The 20,513-nt window shown below is 49.6% G+C and overlaps 1 long non-coding RNA gene and 1 pseudogene across 1 annotated transcript; one reads left to right on the top strand and one right to left on the bottom strand.

Annotated features, from left to right (window-relative positions):
* Positions 1–12,309: 12,309 nt before the first annotated feature.
* Positions 12,310–19,840, bottom strand: LOC120972688 (uncharacterized). The gene is made up of 2 exons (XR_005766973.2): positions 19,241–19,840; positions 12,310–12,622 (listed from the first exon to the last, which is right to left on the bottom strand). It is a non-coding gene; the product is annotated as an uncharacterized lncRNA (long non-coding RNA).
* Positions 12,635–15,655, top strand: LOC109759632 (calcium-transporting ATPase 7, plasma membrane-type-like; annotated as a pseudogene).
* Positions 19,841–20,513: the final 673 nt, after the last annotated feature.

Here is a 20,513-nt window from a genome sequence, read left to right as displayed (position 1 = left end):
AGGGCTGATCTGGGGCTGTGACAAGCTCCGAATCATGTCTTTGGTCAATAGTTGGGTTTGCCCGGCTCCTGTGTTTTGCTACCTTACGTTCCGCTCTATCGGCTAAGGTGGCACCGGGAGAACTACTGCGATTGTGCCCTGGTTCATCTGGATGAGCACCTCAGTAGAGAAAGCCGGAAACTGACTGCCATGATAAAGCGCGAGACTGGTCAACCACTCAATGACTCAGCGGAATCCTCGCGATTCCTCCGCATTAACGAAGGACCGGTTTCCCGGTCATGTATGTACGCGCACCATATTCGGATGAGCGCGGAAGTACCAGGGGCTATATAGTAGCCCCACCGTCAAGCTCCTATGGCTAAGTGAAAGTGTTAAAGCTATATAGTCCGATTGCCTTGTTCACCGCGCCATCACCTCCTTAATGGACCAAGACGTTGGATCAAGTGTGAATACGCGCTTTTCTGAACACCCCTGCATTATATGCGTGGGGGCTGAAGCTGACGACTGCAAACTTTCAGGTTATATACATACATAAACTGCCGCACAGGAGGCATCATAATACTTTCAGGCAAAAGTATAAACACAGCCTTTATAATCCAAATAGCATTATTTTTACAATTGGGATGCATGTCACTCGAACATGATACTCTCCGAGCACTGAGCCTCTATTAAACGAGCGCCTTCTAGGACTTCTTCAAAATAGTGCTCGGCCAGGACCTGGCCTACGGCCGGACCCCGGGTTGCAATAGCGGTGGCCTCCATCTCTGCCCAATATGTCTTAACACGGGCAAGAGCCATCCACGCACCCTCTATGCACGCCGACCTCTTTACAGCGTCGATATGCGGCACAGCACCAAGGAATCGTTGCACTAAACCGAAATAACTATTCGGCCTTGGTCCCTTTGGCCAAAGATGATCCACGACAGACCTCATGGCAAGTCCGGACAACCTATGGAGCTCGGCCCACTCGGCCATTTGTTCAGTTAACAGCAGCGGACGCGTTGGAGCACTAAACTGCGACCAGAACAACCTTTCCACTTCATGATCTCCCTGATCTTTGAAAAACTCAGTCGCATCAGCAGCACTCATTGCCAAGTCCGAGTATGCGTCTGTAGCACTCCATAATTGATCCAGAGGGGCATACTTCGGATCTCCGAACTTCGTCTACAACAAAAAGGGCTTCCCAGCCGTGATATCTCTGGCTTGACGGAGCTCCTCCTTCGCCGCTCTGATTTTAGAGCGGGTTTCCTTGACTGATTCCATGGCTTTCTTCAGGTCAGCCGCTTTCGCTTGGCTTTCCTTTTCAGGAAGCTCATATCGGCCGGCGGCATCTTTCAGCCCAATAGCCATCTTGGCTATTTTATCTTTGCTCTGGCGATGAGCAGCCTGTTCGGCTCTTAACTCTTCGGCCGCCTTTAGGGCGACCGCATCACTTCTCCTAGCTTGTTCCTTGGCTCGGGCAAGTTCCGCCCGAAGGATCTCCACGGCGGCAGCTCCATCTCCAGTCACAACATATTATAGATACTAGCATCATGCTCCTCTTAATATTTATTGACCAACCGAAAATACGTACCCTGTGCCTCATCAAGCCGCTTGTTCACAAGCGCGATGTCGGCATCTGCCGCGTCAAGCTGCTGCCTCAGTTCGGTAAACTCAGCAGTCCGGCCAGCCACCGGACCCTCAGCCGCCTGCACATGAAAGCAGCGCGATTATTACCTGGGACTATGATCCTCTATTTACCGCCTCTGGACGGCAACCAGAGTCTCTGGGGCTACTATCTGTATAGAGCACACCTAGCGTGTGCAGTACCGTCAATATATATATATTACTTTGCGTACCTCAAAGCCTCTTAGCAGGCTCGTAAAAGCTTCATGCAACCCACTTTTGGCGGATGAAATCCTCTCAACCACCGTACCCATTAAAGTACGATGCGCCTCTGAGATAGCCGCTTGCTCCAAAAGACCCATCAGTGCGTCCGGTTGGGCACTAGACAGCCCCGGACTCTCTTTATTGCTCTCCTTAGGAGCCGAATACTCCGGACTTCGGCTGGCCGAAGGGTTACCTTCTGGCCTTGGCGGATCAGGAGAAATCCTCTGTGACGACACCTCAGGGTCGTCCGCCCCATGAGGCGGGGAGGCAGGGGGAGGCGTTTCGCTCTCCATCATCTCCGGAAGAAGATCACCCGAAGACGAACTCTGTCGAGAAGGGCTACGAGCCGGGCTGCAAGATATATGTCTCGGTTATTGTCCTCGGAGATAAAGCAGGATATATTTACCAAAGTACTCCTGTTCACTTACAGCTCGGTGGAGGGCTGGCCCCCTTGCGGGCGCTGTGCGGTAAGGACGCCCTTCGGGGCAGGGCCCCCTGGCGAAGGTTTCTTCCCTCGTTTGGAAACCTCCGTTTCCAAGTCTTCAGAGGCGGTCCTTTTCCTTCCTTGGGGACATGGGATTCTAGATTCTTCTCCCCGATTATCCTCCTTCGCGTAGACACCAATTCCCCCAGTTTGGATGTGTAATGTGTGAAGCCCGCTTTCGGCTTCTTTATTCCTCCCTTTATCTTCCCCTGATGGCACTTGATAAGGTGCGTGCTCAAGCATCCTGGCTAGTACAGGATCCGGTGAGTCTTCGGGAAGGGGGGCCGAACACCTGATCCTCTCCGCCTTTCTTATCCAGTCCTGGCCGAGAGCGATTTTTTGTCAGAATGATGTTGTGACAAATAAAAAGACAGCATGTTCGGCCGCAGAATTACTTACGTGGGTATCTAGACGGTTGCAGTTGATACCCGCATCCTCGGTGGTGTCCGGACACTTTATTCGTGATCCGAAGAACAATCCATACATCTCTTCAAGCGTCACGCCGAAGAATTGTTGAATGGTTCGCGGTCCTTCCGGGTTGAACTCCCACATACGGAGAGATCGACGTTGGCATGGCAGGACCCGGCGAACTAGCATAACTTGCATTACCTTGACAAGACTGACATCCCTCTTGAGGAGATCTCGGATGCGACTTTGCAATGTCAGCACGTCATTAACTGGCCCCCAGTCCAGCCCCTTGTTGACCCATGACGCCAGTTGCGGCGGAGGGCCCGAGCGGAAGGCGGGGGCAGCCGCCCACTTTGTACCTCGGGGAGCTATGATGTAGAACCACTCCCGTTGCCATAAGTTGGACACCTCCGGGAAGGAACCCTTTGGCCATAGAGCATCGACGCCTTTGGCTTCACATTGAAGGTCTTGAGCCATAAGCCGAAGTTGGGGTGATACGGAGGAAGGCCTCACACACGACGATAAACGACGAAATGTGAAGGATGGAATCTGGAGCTAGATCATGGAAATCGAGCCCGTAATAGAACATAAGCCCTCTAACAAAGGGATCAAGATTAAAGCCTAGTCCTCGGAGGAAGTGGGAAACAAATACGACACTCTCGTTGGGTTCGGGAGTGGGGATGACCTGTCCTTGAGCAGGCAGCCTGTGCGGGATTTCGGCGGTCAGATACCTGGCTTCCCTTAGCTTCTTGATGTCCTCCTCTGTGACAGAGGAGGCCATCCACCGACCTTGAAGGTTGGATCCGGACATGGTTGAAGGTCCGAAGCGCTTAGCCTAAGTCTTGGGTGTTGGAACTCGAGGTGGGGGAAGACAAGGATCGAGCATGGGAAGAAAAGGGCAGGCCTTGGCCCCCTTTATAAAGAGGGTGAATGTCAAGCGTCCTTCGCGTGGCCGTTTGGAACTCGCCTAAAATCGAGAAGTCATACTAACAAGCACGATTGGGTTACCCACACCCGTATTGATGACAATCTCATGATAAGGGGAACACGATCTCTACTTCGACAAGACATGCCAATAAAACCGCCTCGTAACACGTGCAGTGGCAGGTTGGGAGAAACGGTTCGAATAAAGACCGGGTCGTGGCGTGATGTCACGTTATGAAAAGTTGTCGGCAGATTAGATTTGTGGAATATTATACTCTCTACGATGGTATGTGGCATTTGTTTTGCAGAGCCGGACACGATCCTTGTGTTCAAAATCTTCTATGGAGTATTCGGAGAAGGAACCCGCCTTGCAATGCCGAAGACAATGTGCGCGCCGGACTCATCGTCATTGAAGCCTGGTTTAGGGGCTACTGGGGGAGTCCTGGATTAGGGGGTCCTCGGACAGCCGGACTATATACTTTGGTCGGACTGTTGAACTATGAAGATACAAGATTGAAGACTTCGTCCCGTGTCCGGGTGGGACTCTCCTTTGCGTGGAAGGCAAGCTTGGCAATTCGGATATATAGATCTCCTTCTCTATAACCGACTCTGTGTAACCCTAGCCCCCTTCGGTGTCTATATAAACCGGAGGGTTTAGTCCGTAGGACAACAATCACAATCATAATCATAGGCTAGCTTCTAGGTTTAGCCTCTACGATCTCGTGGTAGATCAACTCTTGTAATACTCATATCATCAAGATCAATCAAGCAGGAAGTAGGGTATTACCTCCATCGAGAGGTCCCGAACCTGGGTAAACATTGTGTCCCCCGCCTCCTGTTACCATTAGCCTTAGACGCACAGTTCGGGACCCCCTACCCGAGATCTGCCGGTTTTGACACCGACAGCAACGGAAAAGTAACTTAGCAAAGATCAATATGAAACGACCTCGTAGGCAATGGATCAATGATGGATAATTATGTCGGATGGCATTCATCATGCAACAGTTATAACATAGGGCGACACAAAACTAGCTCCAATTCATCAATATAATGTAGGCATGTATTCCGTATATAGTCATACGTGCTTATGGAAAAGAACTTGCATGACATCTTTTATCCTACCCTCCCGTGGCAGCGGGGTCCTATTGGAAACTAAGGGATATTAAGGCCTCCATTTAATAGAGTACCGGACCAAAACATTAGCACTTAGTGAATACATAAACTCCTCAAACTATGGTCATCACTAGGAAGTGTCCCGACTATTGTCACTCCAGGGTTGCCGGATCATAACACGTAGTAGGTGACTATAACTTGCAAGATAGGTTCAAGAACACAAATATATTCATGAAAACATAATAGGTTCAGATCTGAAATCATGGCACTCGGGCCCTAGCGACAAACATTAGGCATAGCAAAGTCATAGCAACATCAATCTTAGAACATAGTGGATACTAGGGATCAAACCCTAACAAAACTAACTCGATTACATGGTAAATCTCATCCAACCCATCACCGTCCAGCAAGCCTACGATGGGATTACTCACACACGGCGGTGAGCATCATGAAATTGGTGATGGAGGAAGGTTGGTGATGATGATGCCGACGATTTCCCCTCTCCGGAGCCCCGAACGGACTACAGATATGGCCTCTCGATGAAGAACAGGGGTGACGGCGGCTCCGTATCGTAAAACGCGATGAATCCTTCTCTCTGATTTTTTTCTCCCCGAACGTGAATATATGGAGTTGGAGTTGAGGTCGGTGGAGCTTCGTGGGACCCACAAGACAGGGGGCGCGCCCCCACCCTTGTGGACAGAGTGTGGGTCCCCTCTGGCTGATTCTTTCGCCACTATTTTTATTTATTTGAAAAATAATCTCCGTGAAGTTTCAGGTCATTCCGAGAACTTTTATTTCTGCAGAAAAATAACACCATGGCAATTCTGCTGAAAACAACGTCAGTCCGGGTTAGTTCCATTCAAATCATGCAAATTAGAGTCCAAAACAAGGGCAAAAGAGTTTGGAAAAGTAGATACGATGGAGACGTATCAGTAGGGCAGCAAGGTTGATGTAGAAACCCTCTGTGGTCGATCTTCCCTCCGGCAGAGTACCAGAAAGGCCTCCAGATGGGATCATGGATGAATAGAGACTTGCGGCGGCAGAAAGTGTTTCGTGGTTGCCCCTGGTATATTGGGAATATTTATGAATTTATAGAGGCAGAATTAGGTCAGGAGGGGCCCACAAGCCTAGGAGGAGCGCCCCCCGGGGCGCGCCTCCTAAGCCCGTCGCTCCCTCCTGACTCTTCTGGTCTTCTCCCGAACCTTAGTGGGTCCCTTCTAGTCCAGAAAAAATTAATCCAAAGATTCTCTTCATTTGGACTCTGTTCGATATTGATTTTCTGAAAAGCCAAAAACAAGCAAAAAATAGGAACTAGCATTGGGAACTGAGTTAATAGGTTAGTCCCAAAAAAAGTATAGAATTGCATATAAAACATCCAAAATTGATACTATAATAACATGAAACAATAAAAAAATTTATAGATACGTTGAAGACGTATCACGGACGACGAGTGAAAAGTGGCGGCGGCTGCGGACGAGAGAGGGGAAATGTGGATGTGTACGGTTTCGGTGTCGGCGGTTGGCTTAAATAGCCGTGCTAGGGCACTACGCGGCCCACCGGAGCGGCGCCACATGGCGACAGAGGAGATGAGCATCAGACCGCCGGTTTCGAAGTGTGTTCGTGTGGAACCCGGCCGTCAGTCCGACGTGACGGACGCGTGGCCTCTCCATATCCGCCCCATATTTGGTTTGGATATGAAGGGTGCCGGTCAGTCCAGGCGTTTAAGGCTTGTTTGAGGCGTCTGTCTTTGTCTTTTTTTTGACCAGTTACTGACAGGCTAATCCGCACAGGCGTTTGAGACGGGTTTGAGATGTCCGGTTGTAGATGCTCTTACAGCCGGACGCCTCAAACAATCTCTCATACGCCCACGGACATGCCTGGTCAGTGACCGAATAGAAGAGAGAAGGAAAAAAAAAGTGACCCAATCAGAACCCTCATATTATCCCTATACGTCCGGGTTGTCCGCGAACCCTCGTATCCATCTCAAATGTAGGGAGGATATGAGGGCATGCAGACGCGTCCGATCAGTCCGCCACATAGGACGCGGTCCCGTCCGGACCACATTTTCTCTTTCTTTATTCATTATTTTATTTCTCTGTGTTCATCTCCATCAATCACTTGCAAGTGACCGGATTTATGATGAAAAAATAAAGATTGTGGTTACGCGGACGGACAAATACAGGAGACGTCCGGTCATTGACCGAGCGCATCTGCGGATGTTTGTGGGGTCCAATTAGAGGTATGCGAGTGTAGATGCTCTTATTCTGCCCCGTTCGCGTCACGAAGGAAACGAACTCACTCGTTGCCTCGTTGGCGTCACGAAAGAAACGAACTCGCGCGGACTAGCCGTCCCACGGCAAGTCAATGCGGAGGCGGTTCATGGTGCAGCTTCTCCCGATTTTCACGAAGCTTCCTAAAGTCCTGACTACTATATACATTCACCCGCGGCTAGCTGCTTCAAACACAGAAATATGTTAGTTTCATATTTTTCTAGTGTAATGGGTTTATTTCACATATGAAATGTGAAACATTGAAAATTAAAAGTGTTTGAAATATATCCGAAATTGGTCTCGTTTTAAAGTTCTTGACGCCAGGAGTCCAAATATATAAAAAAAAAATTCAAAAACAAGTCTATAGTTCAAAAGATATGGTTTGATTTAAATTGTCGAAGAGGAAATAAAATCTATGAATTTGTTCCGCAGGTAAAATGAGAGGAGAGTCTTGCATGCCTACCATCCCCAACAAAAGGTGTACTTTGGAGTCCAATATGCTGCTGCTGATTTGACCAAAATAAAGATAGAAAAAATATATTAGTGCTATACATCTAGGTGGATCATACTATTTCACGAATCTAAAACAAATATAGACAGCCTCAGATCTACGTGTACGTGACCCGACCGCGCAAAATGACTTTGCGTGACTGATAACTTACCCTATATAGTTCTCGTCTCGTCAAAGCCGGTAGATGTAGACACGCGCCGGCCGGTAGTAATTCATGCCGAAGCACTGAAATTCTGAAACGCAGGAGATCACTGATAGCTTAGCCTGTACAGTTCTCGTCTCGTCAAAGCCGGTCGATGTAGACACCCAGCGGCCGGTAACAATTTATGCCGAAGCACTGAAATTCTGAAACGCAGGAGATGACTAATAGCTTAGCCTGTATAGTTCTCGTCTCGTCAAAGCCGGTCGATGTAGACACCCTGCGGCCGGTAAGAATTTATGCCGACGCACTGAAATTCTGAAACGCAGTAGATGACTGATAGCTTAGCCTACTCCCTCCGTCTAGATGTGTAAGTCATCTTACGAAAATCAAATAATCTCAAAACACTTAGGCACGGTACATTAACTCCCTTCCTGTTTTTTGTTTCGTGACATATCAACCAATAAGAGATGTGCACCGTGCATGCTTTCAATGACTTGAGACTATCAAACATGACATGTAGTGGTTAGTTCATTGCATGCAATGCTATTAATTAGCAAAAAAACATTAAGTTCTCTCGTTTTCTCCTCCGCCTTGGTCACAGTGCACAACCTAAGACGATTTATACACCTAGACGGAGAGAGTATATAGTTCTCGTCTCAACTAATAGCTTAGCCTGTATGTTTACTTAATATAAATTCATGATTCATAATACCATTCTTCTTTTTAGGTAAGAGCTTTGTAGCTAATCATACTTGATCCTGCTTTCTCTCAACTATAGGTATCGGTTTCACATATTTGTCAATTTTGATATGTTTTACAGGGTGAATGGTGCTGCATATTCCGCTGAAGCTGCTGCTATTCAGTATGTATCAGTTTAACCTGCATTTATGCTTGTCATGCATACATTATCTTCATCTTTTTAGGAAATTTACCACATTGCTCTCTGAAGGATCATTTCCCTTTTCTAATACTCATCTTTGGTATGCTTATCGAGTGTGAGTGCATATAAGTCAGTAGGAGATATATGACTGTGAGGCATGCATGTGTTTTCCATAATATTTTTCTCTTCGGAACGACTAAAAATCAGTCGACTGATTTCTATTGAAGTCTCAGTCGATGCCTTGATTTTTCTTTTATGCTAGCTGCTTGTCACGTTTAAATCAGCTTGTTAGGATGACACGGCCGGCATGTTTCTTTTTGTTTTTTTCTGTTGGGCTACGATTGAAAATAGACTGTGCAAAGTGCAGAGAGCAAAGCGTTGTGTTTTTTTACTAGATCAGCATGTGTGTCCAATGTTTCCCTATATCTTCTAGCATGTCATAATCAATGCACACTTCTATTTTCCTCCATGCATTTTTTTTATTTTTCTCCATGTTGTGGGTCAAACTTTGCTCGTATAAGATTTTGTAATGCGATAAATCGTTTAATCTATGCGCCAATTCGTGCAAATTTGTGTTGCATTTCCTTTTTCCGGTCGCAACATTCTGTATTATTTTTTCAAAATGGCTTGTGCCAATTCATTTTGGATTTCTAGGATAGTTTTCCTTTTGATTTTTTTGTTTGTTCTTTTAAAATTATCAATTATTTCCATTCTTCTCATTTTTTCTTGTTCTTTTTTCTCTCATAATTTCTTCTTTGAAGTATGTTTGTGTTTTTTTTTTCATTTTTTTTGAATTTTATTAATTATTAATTGTTCACGTTTATTTTTGTCATCAACACACATTGTATTCGTGTGTAACTATGTTTTTATTTATTCTTTATTTTTAGCCTCGAAGGAAAAATTGATTGTATGTAGCATGTTCGTTTATCCTTGCACAACTACACACGTCTCACTCCACATGCAATTGGTGAAGGACTGACCTTTGCGTATATGATTTTTTTTTCTTTTTTTGTCGGGAGAGGGGATAGTTGCATGTCTGCCACTAGGCACACAACTCCAAGTGCGGTCCCCAACTACAACTACATGTCTTCAACGCGATTGCAACTCAGTGGTGTGTTTGTCAGGGGAGGGGGGGTAGTTGCATGTCTGCCAATAGGCATGCAAGTGTAGTGTCGTCCCCGACTGATATTGCAACTCAGTAGTGTTTTATCGGGAAGGGGGAAGTTGCATGTTTTTCACTAGTCATGCAATTGCAAGTGTCACACCTGCCCGCAATTCTATGGTGTTTTGTGGAGGGAGGCAGTTGCATGTTTGCCACTAGGCACGCAACTGCATGCCCACACCCGACTGCAACCGGCCTTTGTTTTGTAAATCAGCCGTGGGAGAGGGGGTGGTTGCATGTCCAACATTAGGCCTTGCAACTGCAAGTGTCGCCCCTGTTTGCAATTGCATGTCTGCCTCCCAAATGCAACTAGCCTTGTGTTTTTGTCGGAGGGCGGCGAGAGAAGGAGGGGGCATTTGCATGTCCAACACTAGGCTTGCAACTGCAAGTATCGCCCTTGACTGCAACTGCATGTCCACACACCCAACCGCAACTGACCTTTTGTTTTGTAGGTGGGCCTCGAAAGAGGGGGTGGGTAGTTGCATGTCCGACACTAGGCTTGCAATTGCAAGTATCACCCTCGACTGCAACTGCATGTCTACACACCCAACCGCAACCGACCTTTTGTTTTGTAGGTGGGTGTCGAAAGAGGGGGTAGGTAGTTGCATGTCCGACACTAGGCTTGCAAATGCAAGTGTTGCCCTCGACTACAATTGCATGCCCACACACCCGAATGCAACTGACCTTTTGTTTTATAAGTGAGAGGCAGGAGAGGGGGCGGTTGCGTGTCCGACTCTAGGCTTGCAGCTGCAAGTGTCGCCCTCGACTACAACTGCATGTCTTCCAACATGGTTGCAACTGGATATTATTTTGTTGGACGGGGTGGGGGTGGGGGGCATGCGAGGGGCTAACACTAGGCCTGCAACTGCAAGTGTCGCCCCCGACTGCAACTGCATGCCCACACACCCCTGCTGCAACTGACATTTGTTTTTGTAAGCCGACGGTTGGAGAGGAGGAGTTGCATGTCCGATACTAGACATGCAACTGCAAGTGTCGCCCCGACTGTAACTGCATGTCTCCCTTCAGACTGCAATTGGCCTTGTCTTTTTGTCAAAGGGCGGCGGGAGAGGCGGGGGCAATTGCATGTCCGACAATAGGCTTCCAACTGAAGTGTCATCCTCGACTTCAACTGCATGTTCACACATCCAACCGCAACCAATCTTTTTTTTCTCGCTAGTCAGCGGGAGAGGGGGGAGGAGGAAATTGCATGTCTGACACTAGGCTTGCAACTGCAAGTATCGCCCTTGACTACAACTGCATGTCTACACACCCGACTGCAACTGACCTATTCATTTTGTAAGTGAGGGGCGAGATAGGGGGGGGGACAATTGCATGTCCAACACTAGGCATGCAACTGCAAATGTCACCCTCGAATGCAACTGCATGTCTCCAACATGGTTGCAACTGCAAGTGTCGCCCCCGACTTCAATTGCATGCCTTCGATGATGACGTGGGATAGCGATTCGCTTTTTTGGAGATCGACCGTGCATGCATGTACATGATGCAGACGTATGTTTTTTATGCAGGAGTGGATGCGTGTACATGATGCATACGATTCGTGGTACCTTTTTTAGATGTGTGAAAAAACAAATTTATTGCCCAACTGATAAATATAATGGTAAAATGTAAGTAAAAATGAAAAATAAAAACAAAAAAATGATAGAAACCGTTAAGAAATTTGTGCGTACAACAAATTTCTTTTTTGAGGGGTACCTACAGGAGCTTTTTTTTTTAGGCACCTACAACATCTTTTTTTGTTTTTGAGAAATGGCACCTACAGCAGCTAATATCCTGACTGTTTCTTTTTTGAGTTGATAATATCCCGACTGTTGCAACATCGAGATGAGCAGCAGCTGCTGGCCCAACGCTGCTCCAGTACGCACGAAGACATTGCCAGCCCAAAAAGCAACAAGGAGGAGGACATGGGCTCGCTTGACAACCAACAAGCAACGAAGGGATGACGTGTTCTAGAAAAAAAAACTGATGATGTCAGCCGACTTAGACTTCGCGAAGTCTAAGTCGACTGAGACCTAGACAGACCCTTTTCTCTTTGCTCAACTATGTGTTTTGTTCAATCATTGGGCAATGGCTCATCGTAGGGACGATATCCAAACTGGTCTGAAGGAAGAAATGGTTCAACCAAAAAAGAGTGACACTTTTTCATCTTCCATGTGAAGAAAGACACTGCCTTCATGGGCCTCGGAAGGGAAACTAGTAAAAATAAACCAACTGAATAGAGGCAAGAGATGAATGCCCACCGAAGAGCAAGCAGATAAAGCCTACCACCAGACCTCACAGCTAAGCGGAAGATACCATGCGCTGAATCCATCGCAATGCCTTGCCCAAATGCACTTCTTTTTGTATGTCCAGTTTATATTTTCAGTTAGTTGTTAACTCGTTTGAATGATTTAAACACATCAGGTAGATCTTATTTTTAAGTGATAATTATCTGGATGGCTGTTCTCTATGAACACATCGTTTTGTTAGATTTTTATCGACTTACATTGGATGTTAAGTGGATTTCAATTACTTCTTCATTGTTATACATGCAAAATTTTATATGCATTATATTTATATATGCAACCGGTAAAAATATATTCATGCCCGTGGCAACGCACGGTCATTCTACTAGTAGATATAGGGATCATCTGAGCACAGGCTCACAAACCAATTTTCCGGACAAACGCGTGTCTCCGTTGATTTAGTATTATGGCTCGCATAAACGCGTGGTTCATCGCGCCTTTTCCAGTTTTGGGCATTGGTGCGTGGTTCATCTCCGTTGATGTACAGGAAGCTTCCCCGGGATCTCCTCCTTTGGGAGTAGTAGTGGTATATAGGTACCCGCCGACGCCCGGCTAGCTGCATCAGAAACACAACAAGAGTTTTCAAGACCCGTCAACCCCACCCTACTGTTTTATCACCTTTCTCGCTTGGTTTGCACTAATTCGCTCGCTCCTCAACGGATGGAGCGGCCGGCGCCGGCGAGGCAATGGCGCAAGGCGCTCAACGTCATCCGGACGTGCCACAGGTTAGCGCGACCCGGCGTTCTATCCACCACCGTCCTGCCACGGAGACGGTGTGCCTCCTACGTCGCCATCAAGATCCAGCACGCCGGCGATTCCGCCTCATTCTCTGTCGCGGCCGACGATGAGTCCTTCAAGGGCCTCGTCAAGGAGAAGCGCCACAACTCTTTCGGCCGCCTGGGAGGCGGCGCTGGCATCGCCGCCGCGCTGGCCTCCGACGCCGAGCGCGGCATCCGCGGTGACAGCGACGACCTGCGGCGCCGCAGGGAGTCGTTCGGCGGGAACACGTACCCGAAGCCCAAGCCCAAGAGCTTCTTCAGCTACCTCTGGGACGCGCTCAAGGACGACCTTTTCATCGTGCTCGTCGGCTTCGCCATCAAGGAGCACGGCTGGTACGACAGCGTCGGCATCTTCCTCGTGGTGTTCCTCGTCGCCACCGTGTCCGCCGTCAGCAGCCACGGCCAGGTCAAGCGCTTCGACGAGCTAGCCAGCAAGTCCAACAATACCGCCGTCACCGTCGTCCGAGCCGGCCGGAGGCAGGAGGTCTCCAGATTCGATATCTTGGTCGGCGACGTGGTGATACTCAAGATCGGCGACTCGGTGCCGGCGTACGGGGTGTTCCTGGAGGGTCACGGTCGGCTGCAGGTGGACGAGTCGAGCATGACAGGCGAGCCCCACCCGATCGAGATCGATCCCGAGAATAACCCCTTCCTCACCGCCGGCGTGAAGATCATCGACGGCTACGGCCGAATGCTCGTCACCGCCGTCGGCACCGACACCTTGTGGGGCGAGATGATGGGCAACCTAACCAAGGAGGACGCCGACGAGCCAACGCCGCTCCGGGAGCGCCTCGATGGCCTCACCTCAAGCATGGGCAAGATCCGCGTCGCCGTCGCGGTGCTCGCCTTCGCCGTGCTCACCGCGCGCCACTTCACCGGCAGCACCAAGGACGACCAAGGGAAGCCACTGTTCAACAAGGGCCACGTCACCTTCGACGCCGTGTTCAGCTCCCTCGTCAGCATTCTCCAGCAGGCCGTAACCATCATTGTCGTCGCCATCCCCGAGGGCCTCCCGCTCGCGGTGACGCTGACGCTCGCCTTCGCCATGAAGAGGATGGTGAAGGAGAACGCGCTGGTGCGCCGCCTGTCGGCGTGCGAGACGATGGGGTCCGTCACAACCATCTGCACCGACAAGACCGGAACGCTGACGCTCAACCAAATGGAGGTGACCGAGTTTTGGGTCGGCACTGACCAGCCCAGAGGTGCCATGGCGATCGCCGGGAGCGTCGTCACCTTGCTCTGCCAGGGAGCTGAGCTCAACACCACAGGAAGTGTTTTCAAGCCGGACAACGTGTCGGCGCCGGAGATAACAGGCAGCCCGACGGAGAAGGCGCTGCTGTCGTGGGCCGTAGCAGACCTCGGCATGGACGCCGACGCGTTGTAGAGGAGCTGCAAGGTGCTGCACGTCGAGGCCTTCAACTCGGACAAGAAGCGAAGCGGCGTGATGATCAAGGACAACGCTACCGGTGCGGTGGTCGCACACTGGAAAGGCGCTGCGGAGATGGTGCTGGCGAACTGCTCCATGTACGTGGACACGGACGGAGCGGCGCGCCAACTCGAAGGGGAGCAGAGGAGGAACCTTGAGAAGGTGATCGACGACATGGCGGTCGGCAGCCTCCGGTGCATCGCCTTCGCCTACAAGCAAGTCAACGGTACTCACCAGTCAAAGATCGACGACGATGGTCTGACGTTGCTGGGCTTCGTCGGGTTGAAAGATCCGTGCCGGCCAGAGGTCAAGGCCGCCATTGAAGCTTGCACCAAGGCAGGCGTCGCCGTCAAGATGGTCGCCGGCGACAACATCCTCACGGCCCGCGCGATCGCCATGGAGTGCGGCATCATATCCAGCAATGACCACAGCGGCATCGTCATCGAGGGGCACGAGTTCCGCGCCATGTCGACGGAGCAGCAGCTCGAGATCGCCGACAAGATCCGCGTCATGGCGCGGTCCCTGCCGTTGGACAAGCTAGCACTAGTGCAGCGACTGAAGCAGAAAGGCCACGTGGTGGCCGTAACTGGCGACGGCACCAACGACGCGCCGGCGCTCAAGAAGGCTAACGTCGCTCTGTCCATGGGCGTCCAGGGCAGCGAGGTGGCCAAGGAGAGCTCCGACATCATCATCCTCAATGACAGCTTCGACACGGTGGTGACGGCCACGCGGTGGGGGCGCTGCGTCTACAACAACATCCAGAAGTTCATCCAGTTCCAGCTCACCGTCAACGTGTCGGCCCTCGTCATCAACTTCGTGTCGGCGATCACCACGGGCAAGATGCCGCTCACCACGGTGCAGCTCCTGTGGGTGAACCTGATCATGGACACCATGGGCGCTCTGGCGCTGGCCACGGACACGCCCACCAAAGCGCTCATGGACCGCCCGCCCATTGGCCGCACGGCGCCGCTCGTCAGCAACCCAATGTGGCGCAACCTCGCCGCGCAGGCGGCGTTCCAGATCTCCGTGCTGTTGGCGCTCCAGTACCGGGGCCAGGACCTCTTCGGCACCGATGAGAAGGCCAACGGCACCATGATCTTCAACGCTTTCGTGCTCTGCCAGGTGTTCAACGAGTTCAACGCACGGGAGATCGAGAAGAAGAACGTCTTCTCCGGGGTGCTCAAGAACAGGATGTTCCTCGGCGTCATCGCCGTCACGCTCGTCCTGCAGCTGGTCATGGTGGAGGTGCTGACGATGTTCACCGGCACCAAGCGGCTGGGACTCGAGCAGTGGGGTGTCTGCCTCGCCATCGCCGCCGTGTCGTGGCCCGTCGGCTGGGCCGTCAAGTTGATCCCCGTGCCGGACCACCGTCCATGACATCTTCACATGCTGCAAATCGTCATGATTCATTCATACTGCAGTGTTCATTTTTATTTCATACGTATATAGCTTAAGTGATTCTTTTTGACAGTTTGTATTGTACATGGCACTGCAGGAAATAATGTGTACTAGTATATAATTGATCCGGTGCTCAGTAATAATTCTATATTTCTTCGCCGTAGGACATTTCAGTAGTTATCTGTTAGGGTAGAATTGTCCTTTCTTAGGGTTAATTGTAAATTTGTAATGATAAGTTCAATCACAACTTACTAAAAAAAATTATGCTTAATCTATAAAGTAATATAAGATGTTTTAGATCATTACTAGTTAATCATGATGACGACTGCTAGGCACTGGCGCGCCGGCTGAAATTTCGTCCGGTCGACCCCCAGCCGCTTGATTCAGCCGCGCGCAATAGTTCGATTGAATCCTCTCGCGTTATTTTCTTCCCTCCTCCTCGTCTCTTCTTCCTCCCCCCGCGTCGGCGGGCATCGACCACGTACGACGACGCATTTGTTCCTAGGACACCCGCGCCACCTGCGTCGCCTTGCTCATCCTCGCCAACAACCAGAGATACCGGTTGCAACAAAAACACGATGCAGCAAAAACACCGTGTTCCACCGTTGCTATGGTTGCAGCTCCGCCGTAGGCGGCTGTAGCGTTGTGGCTCAACGGTTGTATCTCTTATCGATCGATCGCAACTCCGCCGTAGGTGGTTGTAGCGTTGTGGCTCAACGGTTGTATCTCTCATCGATCGATCGCAACTCCTATTGAGACAACCGCAACTACTGCCAACGTCGGTCGCCATCACCGCCACAACTCCTCCTCACCTCTTGCTTTCGCTCCATGGTGGCTTGTAGCACAGAACCTAGGTACAAGCCACCGTTCCAGCACGGCACAATGCCAGTCACAGCTTTCCGATGTGTGGTTGCAGCAAAAGAAAGCAAAACGTTGTCACCCGCCATGGTCACTCGTTGAAAAGAAGAAAGAAGCTCATTCCGACAATTTTGTATGCCGGTTCCAGCAAATGTCGCGACTGGTTGAAGCAAAAATGCTGCATTGGGACAATGGTTCTAGCAAACATGGCGGCCGGTTCCTTCCAGCAAATCGAGATGCCAGTTGTAGCAAATCTTGAAGACGGTTCCAGCATTATCATAGCTCCAGGGCTGCACGCACCATCACAGACTCGTTGTAGCTCCTGGACAAGATGGTTCCAACCACAGGGGCGGAGGACTCGGTAGGGTGAGGTTGGGCGTCCACCCTACCTTGCTTTAGCGAAAAACGGTGTGCATAGTTGTGTACGCATGCAGTACGTCGCCGAACGGCTGGTAAAAAAAGAAAAATGAATGTTCTCGTCGCTGGTGAGTTGTGCCTGGCCGTGCTAGTTGAGTAGATATCGTTCGCTAGTTGACCAGAGAGAGGAGGGGGAGCGACTAGCTGAGGAGTACTCGTTCGCAGCCTCCCCAAGGGGCACGCTCTGGGCGCTCCTGTTGATTTTTGTTTTCTTATTTTATCGCACACATTTTTTGCTTTTTCTGGGGTTTTTTGGCTTGTCGGTTTTTCACCCGTCTTTTTTAGCTTTTGGAAAAAAAATCTAAAACAATTATTTTTCGCGTGGAAAAATGCTTTTTTTGCTTCTGCGAGAGGCACGGCCGTACCTCTTAAAAATAAAAAAACACGTTTTTTTCCTTTCATGAGAGTCACAAATTTGCTTCCGCGAGAGGCACGGTCATGTCGTGCCTCTTAGAAACGGCAAAAAAATCTGTTTTGTTTTTTCCTTCTGCGAGAGGCACGGTTGTGCCTCTTGGAAACGAAAAAAAAACGTCTTTTCATTTCTTTTCCTTCTGCAAAGAGGCACGGTTTTGCTTCCGCGAGAGATACGGACGTGCCTTTCGGAAATGGCAAAAAAAATGCGTTTTGTTTATTCCTTCCGCGAGAGGCATGATTGTGCTTCTCGGAAACAAAAAAAAAACGTGTTTTCTTTTCCTTCTGCGAGAGACAAAGTTTTTTCGTAGAAATTTTTTTGTCAGAATCTATCAACATCGGATCTAATTTTAAAGATCTCGTTGCAAGGAATTCAAGGATAAACAAGATTCGAAATTTGGACACATGGTTAAAGAGATAAAACATTTTAAATAAACGGATGTAAGAAAAAGAAAAAAGAAAAACTCACGGGTTGCAACAAAATGGCGCATACTTGTCGCAATCTGGGAAGGCGGATATAACCTTTGGAAAAAAAAGCGCCCCTTAATTAGTGATCGCAGAGGAGGAAGGATCGGTCGGTGGCAGGCTGGCAGCAGGCTGTGGACCGAAACAAGGAGGTTGTTCGACTCATCACCAGTAACGACCCTACCAATTTTATATTTATTTTTTATTGTCTAAACATTATAACAAAAATTAGAATCAAAACAAGCACAAATCAATTCAAATCCAAACCAAATGGAGAACTTTGCCCAAATTTTGGAAGGCACGTTGGCTATAATCTAAACAAGACAACCTGCCTCACTTTGGTCATTCCAAAATTTTGGTTGGACATGTTGGGGCACCAACCAAACACATCCAAAGAGGCATCTAGCGCAGGCACCACGTCCATGCACACACCACTCGAGCGAACGATCAACCCTAGTCTAGTGCTAGTGGGCACTTCTGGCGCTTGCGTAGGCGGCAGATTAGCAGCAGCGGCGTTGCAGGTGGCCGGCGCCGAGTGGCGCAGCGCTGCAGCGGTTGCCGGTGAAGGCGCCGGCAGGCTTGCTGGCGTGGAGCCATGGACTGCGAGTGGGAGCGAGCGGGGGGCGTGTGTGGTCGGAGAGCGAGGATGGAGATTCTGGAAGAAGAAGAGATAAGGCTGATATGGGTCCACAAAAACATGTGGGCGGGGACGTGGAAGGGAAGGACCAGCGCGTAGGATCTGTGTGAATCCGACGCAGCGCGCGGAGCCGGCCGAAGACCCGGCGGCCGTCTCCTCGGTCCGGCCGCTCCATGCACGGCCTCTGGTTGCCGCTCCCAAATCTTCAACGACGCAGCCGCCCGGCGCTGCCGTCCCGAGATCTTCCGAGCTACAACGCTGCCGTCCCGCGTCGTCGTGGAGCACCCTCGGATAGGTAGGTCTGTCCCTGCCCTACCTCTCTCCTCCGGTAGCTGTGTGTGCGCTGATCGCGGCACTACGCTAGCTCTGGAACGAGGGCTCGGGAAAAAAATCGGCGTTGCTCCACCGCCAGTACCTCCGCCCCTGCTGCTGCTCCGCAGCAGCCATAGCTGCGCGCGCATTTGGGATTGAAAACGGCTGAGTTTTGATGGTTTAGTTTGGGGTATCAAGTTAGAAAAGAATTGTAATTCGTTAGTGTTGGATTTGTGTGCGTGTGGGTGCTGGATTAGAAGTGTGTGATGGATAGTGATGAATCAGTGTGTGCTGGGTATAGAATTGTTCTTTGTAAATGTCATCGGTGTTTCCGACTTCACTATTGCAAAATTGGGGGCTATAGTGCTACTAGACAATGTTGCGAGGCTATGCGAAGAACAAAGAGTTTGGTGTTACTACTACAAAGGATGATCCAAAGTAGGAGTATAAGGGAAACAAGGAAATGCATACCAAGGATACGGGGCCATGAAGCACTTTGAAGAACCTGACTCGAAAAGGACGCCATGACCATTCTCTCGGTGTGGTTGTCCTGCTCTTTTGCAGGTTGAGCTCCAAACAAGCTGCGAGGCCACGAAGCCAACCCCATCGACTGCTCTGCTGCTTGCCTCGCAATGCACTAGTCTGCTGCTGGAAGTTCCCTGCTGCTTGCCTTGCCTTGGTGTACTAGTGTTTTTAGTTTGGACAGAAACAGCAGCGGAGAAGAGACGACAACACATAGGGTTGTCACCGGTGACCATCTTGACGGTGACGTCTGCCAAATGGATTGTTACAGAATGCTAAATTATAATGTTACACATAGACATAGACAATCACAAATGATAAGGTCACACAATGCCAAATTTATAATTGATTCACATTCAATATTTTGTAACAATCCCAGTTCACATAAATATACAACATGAATTTAATAGCCTGTCGCACTATTCACCCAATACCATCTGAATTCAAGTTCAGTCACACTATTCACAGAATTGTACTCTCGATTCACATCAATTACAATCTCAATTTGGCATTTGGCTTGTCTATGTGTAACCCTATATACACTACAGGAAAAACACACGTCGCCGAGTAACACGCCGTAAGCCGAGTGCTGAAACACGGGCTTATGGCTTATGTGAACCTAAGCCCAGTATGCCCACTAGGACACACGACGAACAGTGAGAACTCGGGTTACCTACATGTACACCGTGAACACGACATTCCAACACTCGGCTTAAACAATGGACACGGCCTAAACTCAGGAAAGCCGAAGTTGCCTCCGAGAAGCATTCGGCTTATAGCGCAACTCAGCGCAAAGCATACCTGCCACATGGCCCGCGCACCGCCCGCTAACGTCTCGTGACGGTGTTGTAGGTAAGCCGAGTACCCGATAGAATACACTCGGCTTTCGTGCTCTGCCAGGTGTTCAACGAGTTCAACGCACAAGAGATCGAGAAGAAGAACGTCTTCCGCGGGGTGCTAAAGAACAGGATGTTCCTCGTCGTCATCGCCGTCACGCTCGTCCTGCAGTTCGTCATGGTGGAGGTGCTGACGAGGTTCGCCGGCACCAAGCGGCTGGGACTCGGGCAGTGGGTTGTCTTTTTTTTGAGAGAAACTCGCCATCTTTATTCAACTAAAGCAAAGGTCATAGGTACAAGGTTTGGGTCATGAGGATTGCCCAACAAAATATGTCGACCTACACCTAAATTACAAGCGAACTTGACGAGTTTGTGAGCCTCAAAAT

This window comes from Aegilops tauschii, chromosome 1, assembly GCF_002575655.3.
Source record: "Aegilops tauschii subsp. strangulata cultivar AL8/78 chromosome 1, Aet v6.0, whole genome shotgun sequence".
NCBI classification, from domain to species: Eukaryota; Viridiplantae; Streptophyta; class Magnoliopsida; order Poales; family Poaceae; genus Aegilops; species Aegilops tauschii.
The sequence above is the reverse complement of the archived record's forward strand: the minus strand, read 5'-3'. Positions and strand labels throughout refer to the sequence as shown.